We start from the raw sequence: 19,489 nt of genomic DNA on the forward strand, positions 1-19,489 counted from the left end.
TGTGAGTCATAGCCTTGGACTTGCCTGCACACTCCTCATATTGCCCCAGCCTCAAGGGCAGACCGCCAGGACCAGATGGGAGTGGGGACAGCCCTGGACCCTGGCCAACAGCTCTGAAAAGAAAAAGCTTCTTCGTAAGCTGCAGTAAATCCTTAGGGTTAATTGCAGCCTGAACGTTCATTTCAAGGTGGCCCAGCCCAAAAAAGCAAGACACGAACCTGTACGTTCTCAAGGATAAAGAGGGCCCCTACTAGCAAGACAAATGGGTGGCCCCTATGATCCTGGAGGGGCTGAGTACAGGGGAAGGATGGCATAGGAGACTCCCACCAAGAAGGCAGTGATCCTGGGCCTGAGCGTCCACTCCCTGCTAGAGAACCCACCCTGGCCTAGCTTCAGGAGCCCTCCAACCTTCACCCTCAAGCCACTTGACCTCCACCTAAATCCAGCACTGCTCCCTGGGGGAAGGCAGGGGTGTGACTTCTTGGTAGTCTCATCTGGCCTGTCTCCCCCAGGAGTGGGAGCTCCCCGAGGGGAAGGCTGTTGCAGGCCCCTTCTGGACCTCACTTCCTGCAGTGGTCCCCCAGTTAGGCTTCCCCACTAAGTGGCTGACGGAGCATTTGCCCAGCATCGCGATTCCTTTAGCCCAGAACCCTCCCTGAGCAGGCCCAGGATATAGAAACGGTCCAGCGTTGGCCTTTGACCGGGAAGAACAGGGTGAGGAGGAGACCCAGGCGCGGACTCCTGCGGGAGTCTGGGTGGGCCCAGTGACGTCAGTTCTGGTTCTCCAGTGAAGTAGACCAATTCCAGGGCTGCCCCCAACTTGCTGTGTGATCCTGGGACATTTGCTTAAACTCTCTGAGTCTCATCTTTCCTTCCACACGATAGGGAGACGATCCTGCCTTTGGTAGAATGACTTGAAGTAAATCACTCTGACCCCCTAGACGGAGAGGAGGGAGCGAGAGAATTTCTGCCATCCCACAGGACCCAGCACAGAGGCGGCGGCTCCCCCAGCTTATTAACCGCAGACCAGGTGTGCGCGCCCAAGCTCACCGGCAGAGGGAGCCAGGCCTCCGCTTGGTGCTTGAGCCTCGAGGCCCAGAAAAGGTACCTGGTCCCCAGAGATCTGAAATCGCTGATTGTGTTTATTCAAAGCCAGTCACCATTGCTCACCCGTCTGACTTCCTCTGGGTGTGTGTAGACGGGCGTGCGTGTGACCGCATCTGTGCACCGGGGAAGGTGCTGTGGGCTTTGCGCTGAGCCGAGGTGGGGCTTCTCCTGTCCGCCCGGTCCTGGGCTCCCGCGGCCGGCAGGGGCGGTGCCGATGCTGCAGGAGGGTCAGGAGCCACTGCCTCGTGCTCAGCCCCACGGGAGCCCGTCTGTGTGCCCTGCAGCAGGAAGGACCCACCAGGTAGACCACCTCCTTGGCCGATGACCCCTGCAACAGAGCCGTCTCTCTGGTGCTCCTGCTAGCCAAGTCAATGTGAGGTCCGGACGGAGGAAGCCCTGCTTGTTTCTCTGTTCAGAGGAAAGGAGTCAGGGGATTGTAAAATAGGCCTTAGGTTCTTGGACAAGAAGACAAAACCAAATCAAACCAAAAGCCTGGTGAGATCACTGTCTTACCCAGCCGCAGGTGATTGCTCAGGTCGGATCAGCCAGCCTGGGCTCTGATACCTGCCGGGCCAGGTGGGGCCCATGCACAGGGGAAGGGGGTTAGCATGCCCTCTGTCTGGGACTCCTAGCCTGAGGGGGCAATGCATCCTCACCCCAAGAGACAACTGTTTGCAGGTTGATACTCCCCAGGATAGTCAGGCTGGTCTGGGAGGCAGCCTGTGGCCACACAGGGTGGAGAAAGCTAACTCAAACTGAAGCAGACAGGGCTAGTGGAGGCCCCTCCCATCTGCCCTGTCAGCATCCCCTTTTTGCTTCGCCACTTCCCAGAATCACCCTTTTCATAGACACTTACACATAGATGACCACCATGTGATCATCCTTCCCGGGCTGAGGGTACAGACAGGAGCTGGCAGAGCAGGGAGGGTGCTGGGCAACTACTATAGGATCACAAACCCTGGGGAAGGCTCCTGATGGTGGGGGTGGGGGGGGCGGGGCACCAACAAAGGCTTCCAAGACCCTGAAGGGGGCGAGGCACGCTGAGTCTTAAGGAGCCAGAGGCATCATCTTATCAGGTGACAGGAGTGAGGCCCCACAGCAATGCCTGCTGTGGAGGGGCCAGTGGGCTAGGCAGGCACCCACAGCAGCTGTGATAACTTCGGGCAGACTATAAGGCAGTTTACCGTTTGCTGAGTTATTTTACAAACGCTTATTCTGTGAGGTTGGTAGAAAAATGAAGCCCAGAGAGGTTAGGTAATTTGTCCCAGGACACACAGCCAGGACTTTTGCCTGTATATCCTAAGCTGTAGCCTGAACTGGCTCCTTAGGGAGCCTCTGCCCCTCCCACCACCCCAACTCCCTGAAGCAGAACCTCGGTTAGAGTGGCAGGGCCCGTCTTGTTTTGACAGTTCTAGAACTTGTCTTTGTTTTATTTTTCAGGTGACCAGAATTGGTTAACACCTACAGGCCTGGCTCACCCAACCAAACATACAGTAGGTGGATGAATGGATAAACAGAACGCCACTGTGACCGCTTACAGTGAGCTCCAGTTCATTTAGAAGGCTGGTGTCAGGAATTGGCTCAAGTCATCCATTCCCTCCTGGTGATGCTGGGCAAAGGCAGAACCAGAGCAAATGGAGCCAGCCTTTCTTGAAGGATTTCTCAATCTGTCAAGACGGGGCTACAGAAATGCGTGATGTGCCGGGAAGTGTCAGGGAAAGTGTGGCTCAGGAGTGACCTGGATTGTAATCTTAGCTCTACCAGTTCTTAACAACATGTCCTTGGCAGGTTGCTTAAGCCCTGGCTTGTTTATCTGATACATGGAGATGATCATAGAACAATCCAGAGAGTTGCTGGGAGGAGCATACAGATGATGTGCTGTGCAATGACTAGGTCCAGGCAGATGCAACATAAATAGTAGCTCTTGCTATTACTGGGCAGCTGGGTGACTTCCCTGTCTACAGAAGGCATATTTATAATGGCCACTGTCTGCATGCTCTTCTTCTTCACCCCGGTCAGCCCTGGGTCCTCTCACAAGCCCTTGCTATTCCTCGAGCCGTTCCCTTATCACAGTGTCTCTCCAGTCAGGCAGGTGCCAAATAATCCATTGGGCTACAATTTGATTTAGTGACATTCTTTTTTCTTTTCTTTTTTTCTGAGATAGAGTCTAGCTCTGTTGCCCAGGCTGGAGTGCAGTGGCATGATCTTGACTCACTGCAACCTCCACCTCCTGGGACTACAGGCACACACCATCATTCGTGGCTAATTTTTGTATTTTTTGTAGAGACGAGGTCTCACTGTGTTGCCCAGGCTGGTTTCTCAAACTCCTGGGCTCAAGCGATCTACCCACCTTGGCCTCTCAAAGTGCTGGGATTACAAGCGTGAACGCTGTGCTCTGCCAACTGAGTGCCATTCTTACCCTAAGGGTATACAGCACTCAACTGGAGGGAGATGTTTTCTGGTTCTTAGAGTGGATTTGAAGATACTGTATCTCACTTCCCTCAGCCATATGCCTTCCCTGAGTGACACGTTTCCCAGGTGACAGGTTTCCAAGTCTGGGGGACCTGGGACAACAGCTTGATACTGCCACTTGCCACAGTGTGTGACCTTGGGCATGTTTTTTGCCCTTATGGAATCCCAGATTCCTTATGTGTCAATCGGGGCACATTCAGCCACAGAACTGGGAGAGGATTCCACTTGAAATATGTAAAGTGTCTAACGCCTGGCCCAGTGTGAGGAGGGACTCGGTAAGTGATAATTGTCTCATAGTCATGACACTGATGCTGGGTTTTATAAGTTTCAAATTTAGAGATTCTACCGAGCCCATGGGAGAGAAAGATCAACTTCACAAACAGGGCTATGGGGCGGGTTTCCCGCAGGCGTCTGAACCAGGTTGGCTGAGTCCCTCCGCTCCTTGGCCTCAGCTCTGTGTCTCTGATCCTGCTAGTATGAACTGCCGGTGGAGAAGGGGGAGACGGAGGAGGATGCTCCCAGAGTGATCTGCTTCCCCCATTCCCCGCAGACTAATTTCTTACCTGGAGACCTGAGGGACCAAGGAACTGAGGCCGGAGCTGCCCAGAGGAATCTGAAGATTTGGGGTTGGTGGGTGGAGAAGAGGGTGTGGGGTGCTGCTTGGGCCAGGAGGATGGAAACCTTTTGGAAGAGCCTTTCTTCCCCCCAGATGGCCCCTTCCCAACCTCTACCCCACCCACACTCTCTACACAAACCTCTGAAGGAGAGAGGCAGCCCCCAAACTGGTCTTCTTGAAGATACCCCAATTCAGGCTCACCCTCCAAGAAAGCACACTCCTAAGAAAGCCAACTCCTATCCGTGCTCTGGTTGGAAGCCTGCTATGGATGACATGAACACGAGCCAGCCTAGAGCAGGTAGGACATCAGGATTCCCTGAACTGTGCTGCACACACAGCTCACAGATGTCCTTCACAGCTGGCATTTCCGTCCCTGCTCATCACCATCCTGTGGGTTAGCAGAGCAAATGTTTCTATTCCCATTTCACAGACCAGGGAACTGGGTCCCAGGAAGGAAGGGGCCTGCTGAGGTCACACGGCCTATCCTTCACACTAGAGTACATGGAGAACAGGACTTGTGTCTCCCAGGGTGGCCCCTGACAAGCCAAGGGCCCAGGAGGTTGTTTGGCTGACTCGAGAGCTCAGCTCAGCTGCCTGGTGAGATGTACCAAGTCCTAGTACTTTAGAAGGGTGGGAGACAGCCAGTGCCTGGAAACAGCACCCAGGCCGCCCCCAGCCAGGCCCTGACCTGCTGGATGGGGCTCAGACTCAGGAAGAGCTGCTGGAAACCCGGGTTCCCCTTGGCTAGGAACGGAAGGGTTTGGAAGCGCTTGGGGAGGAACCTGCCCTCAGTACTTACCTGTGGGAGTCTGGGGTTTCCCTCTGTTTCCTTGTCCCTCTGGGTTTTTGCGTTACTTTGTTTTTGGTTTTCTTTTTGTTTTTCTCCAGGGCTGACAATAAAAGAGGAGGCAGTGGTATGAATTTCTGAGCTGGAAATCTGGAAGGGGAACTGAGCTAGACTCTGATGTGTATCACATTAATCCTGTGTAACATTTCTCACAGATCTGCCTGTGCTGTGTCTTTGAAAACTGTCATGGCTAGCCAAGGTGGGTGGTTCACCTGGGGTCAGGAGTTCAAGACCAGCCTGGCCAACATGGTGAAACCCCATCTCTACTAAAAATACAAAAATCAGCCAGGCATGGTGGCGTGTGCCTGTAATCCCATCTACTCGGGGGGCTGAGGCAGAAGAATCGCTTGAACCTGGGAGGTGGAGTTTGCAGTGAGCCAAGATCGCATCACTGCACTCTAGCCTGGGTGACAGAGTGAGACTCGAAAAAAAGAAAAAAAAAATTGTCATGGTTTGAACCCATACTTGGTGGCTCCATCTCTGTCTCTGACTGTCTATCTGCCTCTGCCTCCCTCTGTCTCTGCCTATTTCCTGTGTCTGTCTTTGTCTCTACGTGTGTGTGTGTACAAATACATATATGTGTATGTGTGTGTGTATATATACATATATATTATATACATATATATATTTTATATATATATATATATTTTCTGTCTTTCTCTGTTGCTCTCTCCCCTGACCAATCTGATCTGAAGGATCACAGAGCTGGATGGGACAAGGGTCACCATCTCATCCATTCACAGCCTTTGATCAAGATGGTCTGTGAACCACTGGATGTGGGTTAGGTTTTGAAACAAACTTCCCCTTTCCGCCCCACTGGGGCATCAGTTCATGCTCAGCTTGGGTTTAACAGTCTCCAGATTTCCTCCTTGAGCCAAATTCTCACCCTTCCTGCTGCCGTTTGGACACTTGCTTTGGTGTCCTGTGGGGAGTAATGATAAGGCAGAGGTCACAGTCCTGGCCCCCACGCAGCCTTGCCTGCGGCTAGTGAAACTGGTGTTTGCCAGGGAGGTCCTGGCCAGGAGGGAGGAGGAGGGGCAGAGGCAGCTGGGGAGTGTGAGCAAGATGCCGCGGGGGCCCGGGGGAGACTGCAGCCAAGTGCTGTGTCTGAGGATATTTATAGACGGACACACAGAGAGACACGCACGCAGGGACAGAGTACGGTTTGTTTCCTGGAAACCTGGACTGTTCTCTCAGTCCTACCAGATTTCCCAGGGAGCGTCATGCTGAAATAGGGAAAACTGTGTCCGCTGTCTGGTGTCCACCCTCCACATAAGGAGAGATCTGATTGGCTCCATTCCCCCTTGGTAACTGCAAGGACTACCCCTGGCCTGGGGAAGCCCTTTCCAGGCCTTCCTGACTGCCCTGCTCACTTCTGTCTCATCTCACCTCCCAGGCCTCCTCGAGCTGCTCCCGCAACAAAACACTGCACCAGTGCTTGCCCTTCTCGGGGCCTTGCCTCTGCCCCTCCTGGCCTTTGCACACACAGCTCCGTCTGCCAGGAATGCTTTTCCATCCATTCCTACTCTTCTGGCAAAGCCCTACTCATCATCTGCCCACACGTCACCTCCTCTGAGGGGTCTTTTCTCACCTCTCCTCTGAGAGCTTAGGACTTTGCACGGTTATATCGCTGTTGTTATTTCTATTTACCTCTGTCTCCGCCTCCAAACCGTAAATTCCTCAAAGTCAAGGACTTTCTCTTACTCATCTTTGCGTCCTCAACATGTAGACCAGTTCCTGAAGCAGAGCTGATGAGCAATGGAGAATTGTTGAATGAATGGATGAGATTTTTACAGCGTAGCTGCTAAGAGTTCAAGGTCCGTGTTCAGTGGAAGATTTGGTTTAAATACCAGCTCTCTGTGAACTTAACCTGGAATTAGAAAACAAAACAAAACAAAAAACAAAAATAAATAAATAAATGTCAGAGCTCTGCCTCTTGCTAGCCATGTGATTTTTCCAGTCACTTGGCCTCTCTTAAGTGATTCCACGTCTATAAAGTGGGCTATAACAATAGAACTTTGCAAAGGCCGGGTGCAGTGACTCACGACTGGAATCCCAGCACTTTGGGAGGCAGAGGCGGGTGAATCGCAAGATCAGGAGATCAAGACCATCCTGGCTAACACGGTGAAACCCTGTCTCTACTAAAAATATAAAAAATTAGTCAGGCATGGTGGCGGACGCCTGTAGTCCCAGCTACTCGGAGGCTGAGGCAGGAGAATGGCGTGAACCCAGGAGGCAGAGGTTGCAGTGAGCCCAGATCACGCCACTGCACTCCAGCCTGGGCGACAGAGCGAGACTCCATCTCAAAAAAAAAAAAAAAAGAAAAAGAAAAAAGAAAAATGCAGTAGAACTTTGCTTATGTGATTAACGTAAAATTTTAACGACATTACATATTCACATAGTTATTCACATAGTGCCTGGCACACATGGGTTTTTCTCACAACCCACATTTTGTCAGCCAACCCTGTAGATTCCTCCTTTAAAATGTCCAGTCTCTTCTTACCTTCCAACTGCCAACAACCCAAACCAAACCACCACTATTTCCCACTGACACGGAGCCCTCATTTATTTCCAGCACAGCTGTCAGAAACAGTCTCTTAAAAATATGTCACATCATCTGACTCCTCTTCCCAAATTCTCGTCGGCCGCTCCTTCTCACTAAGAGGAAAAGCCTGGGTCCTCATCATTCTCATCATGGCCTATGAGGCCCTTTAAGATGGTGTCCCCCACCACCTCTGACTCCACCTCTTTGCTTTCTCCCCTGCTCTCCCGTCTCCAGCCGCATGGCACTCTGCCCCAGTGCCTTTCTATGTGCCGTTTCCTCAGCTTGGAATTCTATTCCTTCAGAATCCTCATGCCTCCCTCAAAGGCTACTTTCTCCATAAGGCCCTCCCTGGCTGTCCAATCTAAACTTTCAATCATATGCTAGCTGTTGACACCTTTTTTTTTTTTTTTTTTTTGAGATGGAGTCTCACTCTTGTTGCCCAGGCTGGAGTGCAGTGGTGGGATCTCAGCTCACTGCAGCCTCCACCTCCCAGGTTCAAGCGATTCTCCTGCCTCAGCCTCCCGAGTAGCTTGGACTACAGGCATGTGCCACCATGCCCAGATAATTTTTGCATTTTTAGTAGAGATGGGGTTTCATGATGTTGGCCAGGCTTGTCTTGAACTCCTGACCTCAAGCAATCCACCTGCTTTGGCCTTCCAAAGTGCTTCTTACAGGCGTAAGCCATCACACCCGGCCTCACTATTGGCACCTTCTATCCCGCTTTGCTGCTAGATTATTTCACATTAGCCTTTATCACTAATAGTATTTATCATTAATAAATATCATTAATATCTATCAATAGTAAATATCATTAATGTTTTAGATATTTCCTTATTTACTGTCTGTCTTCCCCAGTAGAATATAAACTTCAAGGGAGCAGGGGGTTTTGCCTGTCTGTGTTCGTTGCCGTATCCCTAGCATGTAGAACAGTCTGGCATGAATGAGTACTCAGTAAATACTTTGTTGAATAAGTAGATCAGATCTGGGAAGTTTTGCTAAAGTACATTTCCCTCTGTTTACAAGAACTTGGTGCCCTGAGACTGTGAAGAGGAGAGCTTATACTGATGTAGAATAAGAAAACGTAGCATCCCAGAGATCTGGGTGGGGCTCGGTCACTCCTCCTTGCCCCGGGCAGCCAGAACTGACTCAGGAGGCAGAACCCCAAAGCATGTTTCTGCCTTAGACTGGATTTTCCCCTCCTTCCAGCCCAGCCCAGCTGCCTCCAGTAGAGGGCTTGGCTGGGAACTTCAAGCTTGTCCTTTTCTCTGGAGAGGATGAGCACTGGGCTTCCACCCTTGGAAGAGGGAGTGGCAGGTGAAGATGACCCACAGCTAAACAGCTGCTAGCTGCCTTTCATTCAGTTTTCTTGGGATTCCCACAGGGCCTTCCTAGGGAAAAAAAAATCAATGCCATCCTCCTTGGACTTGGTTTTCCAAGAAAGCAATGCTCTTTGCTGGGCATGGTAGCTCACGCCTGTAATCCCAGCACTTTGGGAGGCCATGGCAGGAGAGAATCACCTGAGCCCAGGAGATTCTCTAGTTCAAGACTAGACAAGGAATCATAGGGAGATCCTGTCTCCACACATAATTAAAATAAAATAAAATAAAATAAAATAAAAAATTAGTGGGGCATGGGGTAGCATGCACCCGTAGTCCTCACTACTCAGGAAGCATCCATCTTGTCTCTCCAGATAAACTGAGCATTTGCTGACAGCACAGACCCTGTTTTATTCACCTTCGTTTGCCAGTACTTTAGAGCATGGTAGTTGTTCAGTAAGTTTTTATGGCTTTAAGGAAAAGTACATGGAACACAATTATGCTCAGGGCTTGGTGTGTGCTAGAGGCTGGAGAGGGGCTAACCAGTGAGTTTTCCTTAAAGTGAAGATCTATGATACGGGGATTAGCCATGGATGGGAGGACTACACAGCAACATGCCTGGAGGTTGGAGCTGAGCCGCCTGCCTGCTTACCGTCACTGCTGCCTCTGTAACACCAGCTGACTTACTAAGTTAACTGTGTGCTAAGTGTTGGTCTAGGCATTCCATACAGAGTATCTCACTTAATTCTCATAGCATGTTGAGGTAAGGACTATTGTTACACATATCACGTGCGTATCAGGGGCTGTGCTGTTTGCGGGGGTAAAGGCTATGAAGCAATTGGCGCAGACGCCACGCGTGTATGTTGAAGGTAAAGAGAGGAGTCAGGAAGAGGGACTTCATTGGCACGGAAACCTCAGCAAGTGACACATGAGGTAACACAAGCATGTGCTTTTCAGAGCAGACAAGCCCGGTGCCTTCAATCCTAACACCATTGGTATCAAGCTGCACAGGGTCTCAGAAACATCCTTCAGGATTCCCCAGTCCCTGGAAGTTCAAACTTCAAAAGCCCACCCTAGGAGTCAAGGGTCCCAGCCCTGTGAACATTTGTCTGATGTGCTGCCTATTATTGGTCCAGTCAGCCAGCTTTCTTCCCATTTGAACTAGCAGAGAAATAATTATGAAACCACCCTTACTGCCCCCCACCCCCAACCTGCCGAAGTCTTCCTAGAAAAGCATCCTGCTGCTTTTCATTGTAACTCCCATCAGGCAGAAAGCCCCGGAACACCGGGCAGGGAAATGTTCACCCGACCCAATGAGGCCTCCCTGGGCCCTCCTTGCCCCCTCCCCCCACTCCCAGTTCCCCAGCCCCATGTCTAGGAACCTCTCTGGGTCCCCTGGCACTGGTGGTGGGGCCTCTGTTCTGCTCCCAATCCCCTCCCTCTGTCCTAAGAACACTCTCTCCAGGCTGCCAACTGTGAATGACACATCAGATACGGCAGCACAGGGTGCTCCTGGATGGAGACAAGGTAGGAGGGTGATGGATGGTGACAGGATATAAGAAATTCAGAGAGCAGGAGAAATTGGAGAAGGCAGCAAGCCCACTGCCCTCCCTACCAGCTTGGAGGCTACATCTTAAGTCTGTAAATAACATCAGAGTGGCCTCTGGTTCTGTGTTTGAACTGTGACGTTCTACTCCCCAAATAGAACTTGACTATCTGATCCAGGCATTCCCTGGGCCTGGGGGAGCAGCAAGAACCTATCCCTCCCCTTCAGGGTACTCTAGAGCCAGGACCCAGGACGCCTCCCGGGCCCCGGCCCCCGCCACCCAGCTCACACATCTACGAATCTGTGAGGTTGTACTGAAGGTATGGTTTGTGTGACCTTTGCAACACACCCATGTCCCTGGAGCACCTGACATCAGAGTTTTCAACAGTTCATAAGAGAGACAAGTAGTGCTGTGTTTTCTCCCTGAAAATAAGCAGAGATTCTGATGCCCAGGGAACACCAGAGTGGGCTCAAAGGTCACTTTCTGTGGTCAAGCTCCACAGAAATTCAACCACTCACTCCCCTGTGTTTTGGGTCTCCCAGGAGGGCCTTAAGAGTGTGTGCAGTGGGCAGTCCCTATGGGAGGTGACCGAGAATAGGCAGGGTGGAGAACACAGCCAGGGCCATGCAAATGTGCAGCGAGGGGTTCTGTCCTGTTACATTGTGTCTCCCTGCCACCCTCGGTTTCTCCCACCCTCTCAACCTTTCTGCACCAATAATCCCTCCTCCCTCCTCAGAGCAGAGGGGTGATTGACGGGTCTGCCATCTGCTGCCTTCCCTCATGCTCCAGGTACCCTGTGCAGGAGTAATCTACATGACTTGGGTAACCAAGATAAGATCCTTGCTGCCATTAAACATTGACAGGCCCCAGTGTGGTGAGTGCTTAGTTGCAGAGAAAATCCTGGACTAGTCCATGGGGAGGCAGGGAGACCACGGCAGCTGGGCCATTAAAAATGAGTGGAAACCAACCCTTCTAAGGGGCTGTGCCTCTTAAAGTGGCAGTTCTCCTGTTGGCTGGGGAAGATGCCAGGAGGATTCAGAAAAGGCCAGCAGGCCCAGGCCCTGCCCAGTATTCAAAGTCTCAGCTATTTGTGCCCTTCACACTCTGTTAGTTGGGTGGAAAGAGCATGGGTTCCAGAATCAGGCAGATTTGAATTTGAGTCTCAGCTTGACCCTATAGTATGGGTTTAGGCACCCTGAACCTTAGTTTGCTCATCTGTAAAATGGGCTTAATACTTACTCAAAAGGTTATAAGAATGAAGTGAAATAATACATGTAAGTTGTCTCGTATGGTGTTTGGTCTATTAGAAATAATTACTTAAGGCTAGGCATGGTGGCTCATGCCTGTAATCCCAGGACTCTGGGAGGCGAGGCTTGAGCTCAGGAGTTTGCAACCAGCTTGGGCAACACAGTGAAACCCCACGTCTACAAAAAATACAAAAATTAGCCAAGTGTAGTGGTGCGTGCGTGTAGTTTCAGCTACTCGGGAGGCTGAGGTGAGAGGATCACTTGAGCCTGGGAGATGGAGGCTGCAGTGAGCTGAGATCACACCACTGCACTCCAGCCTGGGCGATATAGCCAGACCTTGTATCAAAAATAAGTGAATAAATTAATAATAATAATAATAATAATAATAACTTACAAGTTAGTCCCCCCAGCCAGTTGCAATGGCTTACACCTATAGTCTCAGCTACTCAGGAGGCTGAGATGAGAGGATCCCTTGAGCCCAAAGTTCGAGGCTACAGTGCATTATTATTGCATCTGTGAATAGTCATTCACTCCAGCTTGGGCAACATAGTGAAACCCCATCTTAAAACAAAACAAACAAAAAATGTTAGTCCCCTTCTCCCTTGCCCCTACTTCTCCTGGAAAGGGTGAGTTTCTTCTCAGACCCAAGTCTCCTCACGAAGACCCTTTCTGGCCTGGTGGGGTCTTTTCCCTGTTCTTCTTCTTCCCACAGCTTCCAGAGACCCTGGTCTCATTGTCTGTTCCCTTGCCTGCCTTCCTCTGCTAGACTGGAAGCACCCTGAAAACAAATATCTTAGCACCATTGATTTTCCAGTATCCAGTCAATGTCGGGTGTGTACCAGCTGCTTGGGGAACGTGGAACTGAACTACACTGATAAAAGCCTTTAAAAAGATTATATATGAGACCAATACGTGGAAGGCAAATGACACAAGATGGAAGGAATTAGGGTAATTTGGCACAGAGAAGGTCATCCAGGCTGTCCAAGCTCACGGCTATCTTAGGTATGGTTAGTCCGATATCCTCACTTTATAATGAAGGGGTCTGAGATCCAGAGAGGCGGTGGCTGAGCGAGAGAGTTCACCAGGCTCCTGACTTCTGGCATCATGCCGGAGAGCTGGGGCTCTGACTAACAGGCTCTGTCCCTCTCCCCTGTAAGCAGGGCAGGATGATCCTCCCAGGCCAGGTGTATGGTGTCTTACTCCCAGTTCCCCAGAGTCAGTGCAGGGTGAGCCTAAACCCAGAAAGCTCTTGTGACTTTGAGGCCAGCACCACTGTCCTCGGGGCACCTGGAATTTCTTGTTAGTAGGCTGGATGTGCACTTGACTTTGCAAATTTTGACTCTAGCAATAGTGTCATATACTTCCTTGACTCTGGGAGGTCAAGCATTAAGTGGGAGTGTTTTTGAAGAAGGAAGAGGATGAGCCACGTCTGACATGGCCAGCCCTTTCCCTGCAGTGCCTGCTCCAAATAGCCAACTGATTCAACCTGTCATTAAGTCATCCTGTTATTATGGACTCTGAACTGGTCCTCCATGGAACCACTTTGCAGCTTCCTCAGTGGAATGGCTTGCAGCAAAGATGGATGGGATCCTTCTCAGTAGGACAGGAGGTGGGACAGCCATCCCAGGGTCCCAGTCAGCTTCTCTGATAAGATCTTTATAGCCTATTCTGTGGGATCATCATGAAGATTAAATAACACAATAAATGTGAAAGTTCTGGGATATAATATAGTTTTAATAAATATATGGCAGGACAGGCACTGAATGAGTCAAGCCAGGGACACTTTGCCCAGGTGGGTTTCTTAGTTTGAAAAGGTTCTCAGACCTTCCACTTCCTAATACTCCCAAATGGCCTCATCACCCCATTGCTGTTGATGAATGGCTCCTGTGGCTTTCATAGTCCACAGGAAGGAACTGAGCATTCTCCTCTCACTAAACCTGGAGTTCAGCAGCCAGGAGCAACATAATATATTATATATAATGTCATATATATTATATATTGATAATGCCTATTACCCCAGCACTTTGGGAGGCTGAGGTGAGTGGATGGCTTGAGCCCAGGAGTTTGAGACTAGCATGGGCAACATGGTTCTTCTCTTAAAAAAGAAAAGAAAAGAAAAGAAAGAAACAAAGGTGTGAGAATCAGGGAGAGAATATATTTTTGTAAAGGTAGAGAAATTAAACTAGGAGGCCTCTTAAGTAAAGTCCTTTCTTATAATAACAATACTGAGCCCTAAGTGTTTTGCATATGGTAACTCATTAATCAAAAACAATCCTATGTGATAGATATCGTTCTAATTTCCACGTTATGGATGAGGAAACTGAAGCACAGCGAATATTAGGTAACTTGTTGAAGATAAGATTTGAACCCAAGCGGTCTAGCACAGCGGCTGGAACCTCTGACCACCCATCCCACAGTTCTGCCTCTATTAGAAGACCACTCTGGAGAGTTTCCTGGGGGAGGAGGAACTCTTGTTACAATAATCAATAATCAATCAAATTTCCAAGGAGATTTCTCTGGACCTTTGGAGGGAGATTCAAAGCCTTTCTCCATCCCACTTCTAGGTCTGCTTGCTAAGTCAGGGATAAAGCTACCCTGGATCTTCTGGAACTTTCTGCTCCTTGAGGCAGGAAGGCATTTGTTTGCTCAGGACATCCCAGCTCAGAGGCTCATTGGCCCCAGAAACGTGGGTGGCATGGAGGTGGGCTGTGCCAGTCAGCTTTCAGACTGGGAGCTTCTGGGTGTGCTTGTTCTCCACCACACCTCTGCAAGGTGAGCCTGGGACTGGGAGGGACAGCCTGCTGAGCACTGAGAGTGTGGGACTTTTATGACTGTCCCACTCCTTCTCTGCAAATCATCCTCTAAAAGGCTTCCCAGGGCTTGATTCTGCTGGGTTCTCTGAGCTCCTCCTGTAGGCAGCTGCCTTTCGGTTCACTATTGTATCCCAGTGAATCCAAAATTAGCTTGATTCACAAGAGAAAATGAGCACGAAACTCCTCTATAGCCAGAGAGTGATGTCTACAAAGTCCTATGTGGTAGAAATAAGGCTTTGCCCCAAAGAGCCATCTGGCTGTGTGCCCTCTCCCACACACACACTTCCATTTGGCACACTTATTGTTATCCTGTGCTGTGAGGGAACAGAGGTACTGGCCACGGATCCATTGCAGATGAGCCAGCTTATACTCCCACGGTGCTAGGAAGGAGGCGGAACAGGTAAGACAAGCACACAAACCATGGAAAAAACTGGAGGAAATTTTCCACACTTCTTAAGCAATGGATGCATTTCCCTGTGGTGTAGGTTGAGTAAGTAAGCCAGAGGAGACAGGATGGGGTGGATTCAGATGCCCAGGGAGGCAAGTCTTGGTTTGGGGTTTTCAGGAAGGCAGGGCCACTTGTAGAGATGGCAGCTGGTGGTGACCTGGGGTCTGTGGAGGTGGCAGGCAGAAATAGCAACTCGTGTGTCCATGGTGGCACCATTTTCAATGCACCTTCATAACCACATCTCTTTTGATCCTGACAGTCACTCTATAAGCAGTTTGCCACTGTCGTTTTTCAAATGAAAACACTGAGGCTTAAAGGGGTTTCTGAGTAGCTGTGAACTCAGGACTTCACACTCCCAATTCTTCCCTTGGGCTGCAGTTTGCCTGGCGAAGTCACAGGAGATATCTCCATGGCACCGCATCAGCCCTTACAAAGCAGGAAACCTTGATTTCTACAGAGGCTGTTTCCTCCCAGCCTTGCGCAAGGCCCGCTGCAGAGACAAAATCATAGTGGCAAAAGTGTGAATGCCAAAGCCACACTGGTAAGAGCCAGTGGCCGGGCAGCTGCAGTCACCCCACCGAGGGTGGACAGGTGTGTCTCAGTGGCAGGCAGAGGCTGGTCTCCACAGGGAGGAGGAGGGAGCCTGTGGGTGGCCCAGGGGCTGCCCCTCTGTGCCCAGGGGAGTGGGTGGAGGCCTGAGGGGAGCCTGCCTGTGCTGAGATTTTGGTCATCAGAGGTTGGGGTGAGGGGTTGGGGAGGTAAAGCAAGAGTCTCTTATGTTTAAACCAATCAATGAGAGGACAGCTGTTCTTTGTTTCCATGAGCTCAGCAGAAGAGGAAACAGTTTGCCTGTGTGGTGGGGGAGGAAGGGAGGGCGGGGTTGTAGGTTAGTGCTCTGGCTGTGAGGAAGTGGAACTTGTTACCCAAGGACTTCCCTTTTAGAATGTTTGCTTTCCTACCAGGAAGAGTGGCTTGGCTTTCTGCGGAGGCTCTCAGAGGTTCTCCCAGCCTTGGGAACGCTGAGTAAAACCAGTTAGCACAATGTCCCCCTGTGGAGACTGGCATTACCTTGCGTCTATGTGTGGCGACAGCAGGCATCCTTTGGCCTGTGCAGCGCAGGGTCGCTCCCCTCCTTTCCTCCTGTCCTCCCTTCTTCCCCAACCTCTCTCTCTCTCTCGGAGGACAGAGTCTGCTCCCTTAAATTCTACTGGGGCCTTTTTCAGGCCTCCATCCCTGGGATTTGCTGGTAGAAGAAAGGGAACCAGCGTTGACTGAACTCCTATTATGTGCACTTCCTGGGCCTGGCACTGGGATCACAGGATGGTGGCATATTTCCTGCCCTGAGGAGGTGTCCATAGGGGAAGTTGGAATTAAGCCACCTCCAGAATTCTGAGGTCAAGGAAACGTCAACAGAACTGTGAACAAAATGCCCAAAGCCATGAAAATCGACAGAGACTTGAAGGGGAGGAATGGGGTAGGAGCTGGTGCCGAGGATGAGAAGGCAGAATTCGCCTGGTGGAAAACTGATAGCTAGGGGCTGTTTTCAAAGTATTTTCACAAACGTTTATTCTCTTGACTCTCACAATAAATGAAGCCAGCCAGAAAGTATTGTCCCTATTTCAGCGATAAGGAAATTGAGGCTCAGAAGGGTGGAGTGGCCCAGGGCAGGGCGAAGCTGGGGTGGAAGCATTGGTCTTGTGCTTCCACACTCATTGCACTTTCTTCCAGGCCAGGCTGAGGTCAGGATGGTGGAAGAGCTGGTGGAGGTGATGAGGTACCAGAGCAACCTCGAAGAAAGGTGAGAGGCAGGGGACCACCAAAGGCAAACCTGGAACACCTGGTGACTCCGGCTAACTCTCCATGTGGTGTCCAAGAGGACTTTTCTGATGCTGCTACCACTGCTAATAGTAATAAAAATTACTATTTAATGTGTTTACTATGTGTTGGGTGCGCAAATATTGTGGAAAGAGTGAACATAAGTGCAGAATGCTTAATAAATGTGATCTCTTTTTATCTTCAAAAGAACAATACAGGCCAGGTGCGGTGGCTCATGCCTATAATTCCAGCACTTTGGGAGGCCAAGGCAGATGGATTGCTTGAGCTCAAGGAGTTTGAGACCAGCCTGGGCAACATGGCAAAACCCCGTCTCTACAAAAAATACCCAAAAAATTAGCCAGGCATGGTGTTGCATGCCTGTGGTCCCAGCTACTCCAGAGGTTGAGGTGGATGAATCGTTTGAGCCCAGGAGGTCGAGGCTGCAGTGAGCTGTGATCCTGCCACTGCACTCCAGCTTGGGTGACAGAGTGAGACCCTGCCTCAAAAAAAAAAAAAAAAAATCAACACGATTAATACTTTTACTTCTATTTTGCAAACAAGGAAATTGAGGCTCAAAGAGGTTGGGAACTTGCCAGAAGACCTACCAGCAAGTGGCAGAGCTAAGCTCCCATCTGACCTCAAAGCCCACACCCATAACCACTATGCAGTACGGTCCAGGCAGAAACACAAACACTACCCCATTGTTTTTATTCTTCAGCAACTTTGGTATCATCCAGTCCCAGGACACTAGCTCCTGAGGAAAGAAGTCACCTCCAGCAGCCTTTAAAATTCCCAGGCATAAAAAACTATGTTCACCAGCCACCCTGAGGGTAAGCCTCAGAGACAGGGACTGTGGCCAAGCCTCAGAGACAGGGACATTGGCCAAGGCAAACCTGCCACATCTTTGGCCAATGCCCTGCCAAGGAGGGCCACTAGCTATTTTTCATGCCTCAAACTCCCACTCTATCACAGCGCCCAGAGCTTGGGGATGGGGTGAGTTTCCACCCAGACAACTCTCTACCAGGGAGAGACTGGGCCAGGGGAAGTAGAGAGAGGAAGTAGGTCTTAGATAGAGGAGCGAATGTGGGTGGCTAAGCCCTGTGGGCGTGAAGGGATGGTTGGGAGGCCCTGGGGACTTTCCCCCAAGGCTGAGCTAGCCAATTTACTCTCCAACCCACCACAGGCAGGCACGCACACCCACAATTTCAGGCGAGATGGGGCAGGCCTCTGAGAACAGCACTCCAACAGGATTTATCTGAGTGCACAGCTGGACTCAGAAATCAGAGTGCCCCCCACAACCTGCCCCGGGAAAATGAAGGCTCCATGAATGAGCCCTGAGTTCTCATTGCAGTTTCTCTTCCTTTTCTGTTTTTTTCTTGGCCTCTGCCTGACAAGAGGCCTCCGGAAACCCTCGTTTTTCAGGCTGCTTCTCCATCAGCCCCTAGGCCAGACCTTTTTATTTGACTGGTCTGGGGGAAGAGATGGGGAGGCTGCTTGGCTAATGAGAAGCCAGTCTCCTTACAGCAGCACCTCTTCTGAGACTTTCTGGGGGTCTCTGGAAACACAGATGCCAGTTGTTCTTTTTGTTTGCTTGTTTCAGTACAGAAGAGATTGAGTTTCAATAGGAGACGTGATTGTATTTAAACACCCATGGGGAAATCCCTAGGCTCTGCAGTAAAAATACACACCACGACTATCCATGTCATATGCGTCCTTGACACCACCGGGCAAAATGCGCAGGCTGTGAAACACATTTGGATGTCCAAAGAGCAGATCCTCCAGGGCGCAAATACCTGCGCCCACCCCAGGACAGAAGTGCTCAGGCAGGTGTCACCAGCGCAGTCCCTGGCCTCCGACTTCCCCCGCTCCACGCCCCCCATTCACACAGAAGCTCAAAGACAGTCCACGACCTTGGCTGGCCGCGCTCAGTCCTTGGCTCCGGCCGCCTGGGCAGGGGTTAACCCAGCTAGGTGTGGCCGCTCCCTCCCGCCACCCGCCTCCTCCCTTCCGCGCCGCGTCACTTGTTTTTCTGCCGGGTTTCCCGCCTCCCGCCGGCCGCTGACGTGGACCGGGGGCGTCACAGCCTCTACCTCGGCCGCGGGGAAGTGCTTCCCTTATATGGGCACAGACTCCGGAGGGGCCGGCAGGGCAGGGGCGCTCGTGGGGAGGGCAACAGCTGCCAGCCATCAAGGGCCAGGCTCTCCTCTCCCAAACAATGCCCAGGCCGGGGCAAAGGTGACCCGCATTTGGAAAAGGGACGCTGGCTTCCCCGTCTCCTCCCGAGAGCCAGAGCCCAGGCGGGCAGCCTTCCCAGACGCTGTTGCTCTGCATCCTCCCTCTGTGGGTTTCTCATGAAATGTGCAGAGCTAGATTGAAATGCAGATGCCCAGGTGGCCTTTCATAGATGCACTCTGATAGTCTCTGAATGCTCTGCATGCCAAAGTCAACGGCCGGAAGGCTGTGATGCTAGACCAGTGTTGGGTGGTAGAAACGACGTCCTCGCTTCTGCCATGGGGCCTTAAACTTGTCTTATAATTCCTCAGGCCCCAGCTTCCTTCTCCATAAAATATAGAGGATACTGGCCTCGAGCCTAGTAAGGACTAGATGAATGTTCTGCTTGGTGTAAAATAGCTTTGCGAGCTGTAAAGTGCTATTCAGACTTACAGATGGTCGCTTGGTGTCACAGAGGAGAAACCTGTTCAGGTGCCGCCTCCAG

The 19,489-nt window shown here is 50.9% G+C and overlaps 1 long non-coding RNA gene across 2 annotated transcripts; it reads left to right on the forward strand.

Annotated features, from left to right (window-relative positions):
• The first annotated feature begins 1,134 nt into the window (after positions 1–1,134).
• On the forward strand, positions 1,135–16,980 carry LOC104674488. 2 transcript variants are annotated; one of them, XR_004059577.1, is made up of 3 exons: positions 1,135–1,408; positions 2,548–2,600; positions 16,687–16,980. It is a non-coding gene; the product is annotated as an uncharacterized LOC104674488 (long non-coding RNA). The 2 variants fall into 2 exon arrangements; XR_004059576.1 differs by lacking the exons at positions 1,135–1,408; positions 2,548–2,600 and adding an exon at positions 15,493–15,549.
• The last annotated feature ends 2,509 nt before the right edge of the window (positions 16,981–19,489 follow it).

This window comes from Rhinopithecus roxellana, chromosome 1 (genome assembly GCF_007565055.1).
Source record: "Rhinopithecus roxellana isolate Shanxi Qingling chromosome 1, ASM756505v1, whole genome shotgun sequence".
Taxonomy (NCBI): Eukaryota; Metazoa; Chordata; class Mammalia; order Primates; family Cercopithecidae; genus Rhinopithecus; species Rhinopithecus roxellana.